The sequence below is a fragment of the Anolis sagrei genome, chromosome Y (assembly GCF_037176765.1).
Source record: "Anolis sagrei isolate rAnoSag1 chromosome Y, rAnoSag1.mat, whole genome shotgun sequence".
In the NCBI taxonomy this organism is placed as follows: Eukaryota; Metazoa; Chordata; class Lepidosauria; order Squamata; family Dactyloidae; genus Anolis; species Anolis sagrei.
The window spans coordinates 79,957,182-79,966,089 of NC_090035.1; the positions used below are offsets into that span (position 1 = coordinate 79,957,182).

Consider the following 8,908-nt stretch of genomic DNA (forward strand, 5'->3'; position numbering starts at 1 on the left):
GGTCTATTTACCCCAAACTCCACCAGTTTGGGCATATCAGGTATTTGTGCCAAATGTGGTCCAGTGAATGAAAATACATCTTACTTATCTGATATTTACATTACGATTCCTAACAGTAGTACAATTACAGTTATGAGGTAGCAACGAAAATCATTTTATGGTTGGGGGATCACCACCACATGGGGAACTGAATTAAAGGGTCATGGCATTAGGAAGGTTGAGAAATACTGGTTTAGATGGAACCTACACTGGAATTTACAGCGCTACTGAAGCCTACTAATATTGAGGTCTACCTCACACTGAGGCCTTTCTCCCACTGAGGGTTCTCTCAGACTGACACCTCTATCACACTGAGGTGAACTAACACCGAGACCTTCTCATACTGAGACCTACTAACACTGAGGCCCTCTTATACTGAGGCCTACTGAGGCCTTTCTCCCACTAAGGGTTCTCTCAGACTGATGACTCTCTCACACTGAGGTGAACTAACCCCGAGACCTTCTCATACTGAGACCTACTAACATTGAGGCTCTCTCATACTGAGGCCTACTAACATACTAAGGTCTTTCTCCTGCTGAGGGTTCTCTCAGACTGATGCCTCTCTCACACTGAGGTGAACTAACACCGAGACCATCTCATACTGAGACCTACTAACACTGAGGCTCTCTCATACTGAGGCCTACTAACACACTGAGGCCTTTCTCCCACTGAGGGTTCTCTTCGACTGAGGCCTCTCTCACACTAAGGTGAACTAACACCGAGACCTTCTCATACTGAGACCTACTAACACTGAGGCTCTCTCATACTGAGGCCTACTAACACACTGAGGCCTTTCTCCCACTGAGGGTTCTCTTCGACTGAGGCCTCTCTCACACTAAGGTGAACTAACACCGAGACCTTCTCATACTGAGACCCAGTAACACTGAGGCTCTCTCATACTGAAGCCTACTAACACACTGAGGCCTTTCTCCCACTGAGAGTTCTCTCAGAATGACACCTCTCTCACACTGAGGTGAACTAACACCGAGACCTTCTCATACAGAGACCTACTAACACTGAGGCTCTCTCATACTGAGGCCTACTAACACACCTGAGGCCTTTCTCCCACTGAGGGTTATCTCAGACTAATGCCTCTCTCACACTAAGGTGAACTAACACCGAGACCTTCTCATACTGAGACCCACTAACACTGAGGCTCTCTCATACTGAGGCCTACTAACACACTGAGGCCTTTCTCCCACTGAGGGTTATCTCAGACTGATGCCTCTCTCACACTGAGGTGAACTAACACCGAGACCTTCTCATACCGAGACCTACTAACACTGAGGCTCTCTCATACTGAGGCCTACTAACACAGAGGCCTTTCTCCCACTGAGGGTTCTCTCAGACTGACACCTCTCTCACACTGAGGTGAACTAACACCAAGACCTTCTCATACTGAGGCCTACTAACACACTGAGGCCTTTCTCCCACTGGAACAGGGCTGGGCAGAGGCCACTTTTGAGGTCCCAGGGGCCTAATGTCCTTCCTAAGAAAGATGAGGACTGAACTGTTCACAGGTCAACTGGGGAAACCTGAAGTGCTCCTCTGGCTTGGCTTGCCAAATAAAACAGTCACAGAGCATTTCCCCCAGAGAACCAATTGCAGGAAATTAAGCTGTCAAGGCTACTCTGAGAAAGCAGGATTTGCCATGAATCCCTTGCGCTGTCCTGAAGGACGTGCTTCAAGACACCTCCGTTTCCTGTGCTTCAGTGTGAAGAGGGGAACCACTTCTCAAAGGGAACTGCTTACGCAGGAAGGAGGAGAGTGCAACGGAGAGGCTTTAATTCCTCCCGGCATCCCTCTGCAATATCGATGTGCTCTCTGGATGCTCTCCCCTGACACCCAGCGTAAATATTATGCCATGTGTTTATAGTGAAGAAGCATCAACACATGTACATAGAGAGCAACTGGGGACAGAGGGAACCCTGTGGTGCAGACCTGATGTTGTGCTTCCACGTCTGTTTCCTCGTTCTGTATAACTCAAGGTGTAGTATTAGAGATCGAAGGAAACAGAGGTGCTTCCTGAAGGTGACTTCCCCCTTATTCTAAAATTCTTTAGTGTACCCCTCTCGCTTTCAGAAGAGAGCACACTATGAGACTTCTCTCTGCCTTTAAATGCAAGACAGTAGCTGAACTAGGGAGTTTTGAAGGTCTTTAAGGAGCTTCACTCAGTTGCTTTTTACACACAGCAGCCTTCGCACTGGAGATTTACACACAAGGGGCTTCTCTCACACACCAAAGCTTCTCACACCAGGCCTTCTTAAACTGAAGCCTACTCAAGGGATTGGGCGAAGCTGGAGAAAAAGAAGCTGCTGATTTTGGAAGGGATAGAACTACGAGAGGGGTGGCACACATATATTTGGTACAAGGGGAAAAAGACAGAGAAGAACTTTGGGAACCATTTTGTACGATCCACAATATTGAAGGTCTGGGAAAAATACAAGAACAAATTATATAAAAAAATTCCGATGTGGATATCAGAAGCTGAGCAAAGAAGGTGTATGGGATGGCACGATTGGCTGAAATACAAGGATATATTAAAAAAAGAAAGAGGAGAGGTGATACTAAAAGCACAACATGAACTAAATACACTAGATCAAAGAACAACATGGTTACAATATTGGCAAATCAAGGAAAGATTCAAAAAGGATAAGGAAATAGGGTTTAATCTAGAGAAAAACTTCTGGGATAAAATAATGGAATCAGAAGGAAAACTGATAACGAAAATCTATAGAAAATTACTTGAATGGGAACTAGAGTCAAAAAAAGGCGAAACATATATGAGGAGATGGAATGAAAACTTGGGAAGAATAATCAGAAAGGAAGAATGGGAGGAGGCTTGGAGAAGAATAAAATACTGTTATGCGACAGACTTAAAAGAGAATTGGGCAAAGATCGCGTACAGATGGTACATGACGCCAAAGAAACTGGGGAAGACCTACAAAAACATGACCACAAAGTGCTGGAAATGTGGGGAAACAGAAGGGTCGTTCTACCACATGTGGTGGTCGTGCCCAAAAGCGAAGGGATACTGGAAAGAAGTACAAAAAGAAGTACAAAAGATACTGAAGATCAAGATACCCTGGAGACCAGAGATATTCCTACTAGGAATGCAGGACTTAGAAATCGACCAAAACTCGGACAAACTGATGTTTCTGATGATAACAGCAGCCAGAATCTGCTATGCGCGGAAATGGAAACAGGAGGAAACCCCGGATGAGGACGAACGCCTAACGAAGATACTAGAAATTAAAAACATGGATCGACTCACCTCTCTAATCTTAAGGAACAAAGGCATCAACAGAAAAGAAACAAACTGGGAGAAGGTGTCAGAATACTTCAAAGAAAGAAACAAGAAGATCCTAACAGATTAATAAGACAAAAACCACTGAGAATGAAATATAAGGAAAAGAGAGGGAGAAAGGAATAGATATGAAACTGAAGAAGATGAAAGAGGAAAGGAGGAAGAGGAAAAGAAGAGACCCTTAAGATGATACCAGGAAGTCACAAGCTTTTAATCTTTTTCTTAATCCCCCCCATCACTACCCCAAACCCCCCCTCTTTTTTTTCTCTCTTTTTTCTTTCCTGTCCCCTCACCACCTTTCCCACTGCTCCATCTCCCATCACTCCCTGACCACCTCTCCCAAACCCCTTTTTGCTTTTAATCTCTTGTGAAAAATTTAATAAAGATTATTTAAATTAAACTGAAGCCTACTAACACAGAGGCCCTTCTCCCACTGAGGGTTCTCTCAGACTGACGCCTCTCTCACAGTGAGACCTACTAACATTGAGGCTTTACTACCACTGAGGGCTACTAAGCTACAGGCACACATGCTTATATTGAACACCGTTTCCTTCTCATACTGAGACCTACTAACACTGAGGTTCTCTCTTAGAGGCCTACTAACATACTGAGGCCTTTCTCCCACTGAGGGTTTTCTCAGACTGATGCCTCTCTCACACTGAGGTGAACGAACACCGAGGCCTTCTCATACTGAGACCTACTAACACGGAGGCTCTCTCATACTGAGGCCTACTAACACACTGAGGTCTTTCTCCCACTGAGGCCCTGTCACAGAGGGCTACTAAGCTACAGGCACACCTGCTTATATTGAACTGCAGCTTTTGCTGAGTCAATCTATCAATTTAACCCTTTTAGTGCTTGACTCACAGTTTTGTAATTAAAAATACCTAGTTATTTTCTCTCTCTCTAGTTATTAGCCCTATCTATCTAATTAGCTTGGACATTTTGGAGTCGTAGGTACTGGGATTTATAGTTCACCCGCAATCAAGGCACACTCTGAACTCCACCAAATATTAAATTGGACCAAACTTGGCACAAACAACCCCCATGACTAGCAAAAAATACTGGAGGTCTCGGGAGGAAATTCACCTTGATTTGGGGAAGTTGTAGTTCACCTACATCCAGAAAGCACTACAAACACCGATGGATCTCGACCAAACTTGGCACACAGACCTGATATGCCGGAATTTGATTACTGGAGGGGTTTGGGGGAAAATGACCTTCTTTTCTGGGAGTTATTGATACCATTAATGATACCATTATATTTATATTGTTATTGATACCATTATTGATGCCTTTAGATACGATTAATCATTACTGAAATCATTGTTGATACCATTGTAGCACTGTGAACCCAAACATTGATCGATCTGGACCAAACTTAGCACACACACCTGATACCCTGAAATTTGATTTCTGGAGGGGTTTAGAGGGAACTGACTTTCCTTTCTGGGAGTTGTAGTTCACCCACAACCAGAGAAACTGTGACCGCCACAGACGATGGACCTGGACCACACTTGGCACGCAGAACCCTCAAGACCAACTCAACCTACTGTAAGGGTTTGAGGGGACTGATTCACCATAGTGGGAGTTGTAGTTCACCCTACAGCCAGAGAGCACATTAAACCTCACCAATGATGTAGTTCACCCACAACCAGAGAAGCTGATCTTCACCGATGATGGACCTGGACCAAACTTGGCACATAGAACCTCCATGACTAACTCAACCTACTGGAAGGGTTTGAGGGGACTGACTCACCACAGTGGGAGTTGTAGTTCACCCTACAGCTAGAGAGCACATTGGACCTCACCAATGATGTAGTTCACCCACAACCAGAGAAGCTGATTTCCACCAGTGATGGACCTGGACCAAGCTTGGCACATAGAACCTCCATGACTAACTCAACCTACTGTAAGGGTTTGAGGGGACTAACTCACCACAGTGGGAGTTGTAGTTCACCCTACAGCCAGAGAGCACATTGGACCTCACCAATGATGTAGTTCACCCACAACCAGAGAAGCTGATCTCCACCAATGATGGACCTGGCCCAAATTTGGCACACAGAACCTCTATGACTAACTCAACCTACAGGAGGGGGTTTCAGGGGACTGACTCACCATAGTGGGAGTTGTAGTTCACCCTGCAATCAGAGAGCACACCGAATCCCACCCATGATGCATCTAGAGCAAACTTGCAAACTTTTAAGTATTGATGGAGTTTCTCGGGGTGAAACTGGCATGATGGAAGTTGTAGTTCACCCCCAAGCTTGTGCATTTTGTAGCATTAAGAAACTGACTTTTTCAAAGGCAACGCTGGGTCCCCAAGCTAGTATACAATAAAGTAAATGCTAATGCATAGCTCAAGGTCTGCTGAAACTGGAATATTAACCTTTCCCCCAGTTCTGTTCTTCCTTTCCTTTCAATGTAAACAATGTGTGCAAGTGGCGCCCTGCTGAGGTCTCACATCCCAACCTATTTCAAAGCGTTCCACAAAAACAACTTCCAAGCAAAGCTTTGGGTTCACTTCAACCCACGAAACATTTACTTAGGGATATTCCCTTCCTCTTGATCAAATATTTCGGTTCAAATGCTTCCAGCTGTTCCAAAAACCGAATATATTTATACAGCGCATGGAATGAATCCCATTTGGATTGCACCAATGTGCTGCCTTTGAAAAAGGGATCGGAAAATTCAGTGGGTCCAAAGAACAGGCCTGAGTCTTCATTATGGAGAGAAAGGTGAGATACTCAATGCACAGAATAGTAATTTGGAGGGCTGGTTTCTCAACGCCTTGGGGAAAGCTTTTGAATAGAAAAATCCACAGCACTGCTTACAGCCCAAAATCCCAACCAACCCAAAACTGGGGCAACCTACAACCTCTTCATCTTTTGGCTCCAAGGTTTTCTGGATGGCCATCTGTTTGGAGGGCTTGGATTGTATCTCCTTACCTGGTAGAAGGCGGTTGGACTGGATGGCCTTTGGGGGTCTCTTCCCACTCTAGTGTAATATAGACTGTTTGGGAGTCTGGTAGTTTCCCCTTCTCTGGAGGTCTTTAAACAGAGGCTGGATGACCATCTGTTGGGAAGGCTTTGATTGTGTCTTTCTGCATAGCAGAAAGGAGTTGGACTGCATGGCCTTTGGGGGTCTCTTCCAACTCTAGTTGGAAGTGTAATATAGATTGCCTGGGAGTCCAACAGAGTCTCATTCTCTGGAGGTGTTTAATCACACGCTGGAAGGCCATCTGTTAGGAGGGCTTGGAATATGACTTTCTGAATAGCAGAAGGGAGTTGGACTGCATGGCCTTTGGGGGTCTCTTCCAACTCTAGTGTAATTACTTGAGAATTGAATAGTTCCTCCTTCTCTGGGGTGTTTAAACAGAGGGTGGATGGCCATCTGTTGGGAGTGCTTTGATTGTGTCTTACTTCCTGGAGAAGGAGGTTGGACTGGATGGCCTTTGGGGGGTCTCTTCCTACTCTAATGTAATATAGATTGCCTGGGAGTCCAACAGAGTCTCCTTCTCTGGAGGTAATTAAACACAGGATGGATGGCCATCTGTTAGGAGGGCTTGGATTGTGTCTTTCTGCATAGCAGAAGGGGGTTGGACTGGATGGCCTTTTGGGGGGTCTCTTCCAACTCTAGTGTAATTGCCTGAGAGTCTGATAGTTCCTCCTTCTCTGGGTTGTTTAAACAGAGGCTGGATGGCCATCTGTTGGGAGTGCTTTGATTGTGTCTTACTTTCTGGCAAAAGGGGGTTGGACTGGATGGCCTTTGGGCTCTCTTCCAATTCTAGTGTAATACAGACTGCCTGAGAGTCCAACAGAGTCTCCTTCTCTGGAGGTAATTAAACACAGGCTGGATGGCCATCTGTTAGGAGGGCTTGGATTGTGTCTTTCTGAATAGCAGAAGGGGGTTGGACTGGATGGCCTTTGGGCTCTCTTCCAATTCTAGTGTAATACAGACTGCCTGAGAGTCCAACAGAGTCTCCTTCTCTGGAGGTAATTAAACACAGGCTGGATGGCCATCTGTTAGGAGGGCTTGGATTGTGTCTTTCTGCAAAGCAGAAGGGGGTTGGACTGGATGGCCTTTTGGGGGTTTCTTCCAACTCTAGTGTAATTGCTTGAGAATCTCTGGGGTGTTTAAACACAGGCTGGATGGCCATCTGCTGGGAGTGCTTTGATTATGTCTTTCTGTATAACAAAAGGGGGTTAGACTGGATGGCCTTGGGGGGGGGTCTCTTCCAACTCTAGTGCAATTGCTTCAGAGTCCGATAGTTCCTTCTTCTCTGGGGTGTTTTAACAGAGGCTGGATGGCCATCTGTTAGGAGTGCTTTGATTGTGTCTTACTTCCTGGCAGAAGGGGCTTGGACTGGATGGCATTTTTGGGGGTCTCTTCCAACTCTAGTGTAATTGCTTGAGAATCTCTGGGGTGTTTAAACACAGGCTGGATGGCCATCTGTTAGGAGTGCTTTGATTGTGTCTTTCTGTATAACAAAAGGGGGTTGGACTGGATGGCCTTTTGGGGGTCTCTTCCAATATTATAAATTACTTGAGAATCTGATAGTTCCTCCTTCTCTGGGGTGTTTACACACAGGCTGGATGGCCATCTGTTAGGAGGGCTTGCATTATGTCTTTCTGAATAGCACAAGGGGGTTGGACTGGATGGCCTTCGGGGGTCTCTTCCAACTCTAGTGTAATTGCCTGAGAGTCCGATAGTTCCTCCTTCTCTGGAGGTATTTAAACACAGGCTGGAAGGCCATCTGTTAGGAGGGCTTGGATTGTGCCTTACTTCCTGCAGAAGGAAGTTGGACTGGATGACCTTTGGGGGTCTCTTCCAACTCTACTGTAATTGCTTGAGAATCTCTGGGGTGTTTAAACACAGGCTGGATGGCCATCTGTTGGAATGCTTTGATTATCTTTCTGTATAACAAAAGGGGCTTGGACTGGATGGCCTTTTGGGGGGGTCTCTTCCAACTCTAGTGTAATTGCCTGAGAGTCTGATAGTTCCTGCTTCTCTGGGATGTTTAAACAGAGGCTGGCTGGCCATCTGTTAGGAGGGCTTGAATTGTGTCCTTCTGCATAGCAGAAGGGGGTTGGACTGGATGGTCTTTGGGGGTCTCTTCCAACTCTAGTGTAATTGCTTGAGAATCTCTGGGGTGTTTAAAGAGAGGCTGGATGGCCATCTGTTAGGAGTGCTTTGATTGTGTCTTTCTGCATAGCAAAAGGGGGTTGGACTGGATGGCCATGGGGGGGAGGGGTTCTTCCAACTCTACTGTAATTGCCTGAGGGTCTGATAGTTCCTCCTTCTCTGGGGTGTTTAAACAGAGGCTGGTTGGCCATCTTTTGGGAGGGCTTTGGTTGTGTCTTACTTCCTGCAGAAGGAGATTGGCCTGGATGGCCTTTTGGGGGTCTCTTCCAACTCTAGTGTAATTGCCTGAGAGTCCGATAGTTCCTCCTTCTCTGGGATATTTAAACAGAGGTTGGATGGCCATCTGTTAGGAGGGCTTGGATTGTGTCTTACTTCCTGCAGAAGGAAGTTGGACTGGATGGCCTTTTGGGGGTCTCT

General features: G+C 45.9%; 1 protein-coding gene across 6 annotated transcripts in view; it reads right to left on the reverse strand.

Annotated features, from left to right (window-relative positions):
- Positions 1 to 8,908, reverse strand: part of PAK4 (p21 (RAC1) activated kinase 4) — a 129,963-nt gene that overhangs the window by 10,066 nt on the left and 110,989 nt on the right. The window lies entirely within an intron of this gene.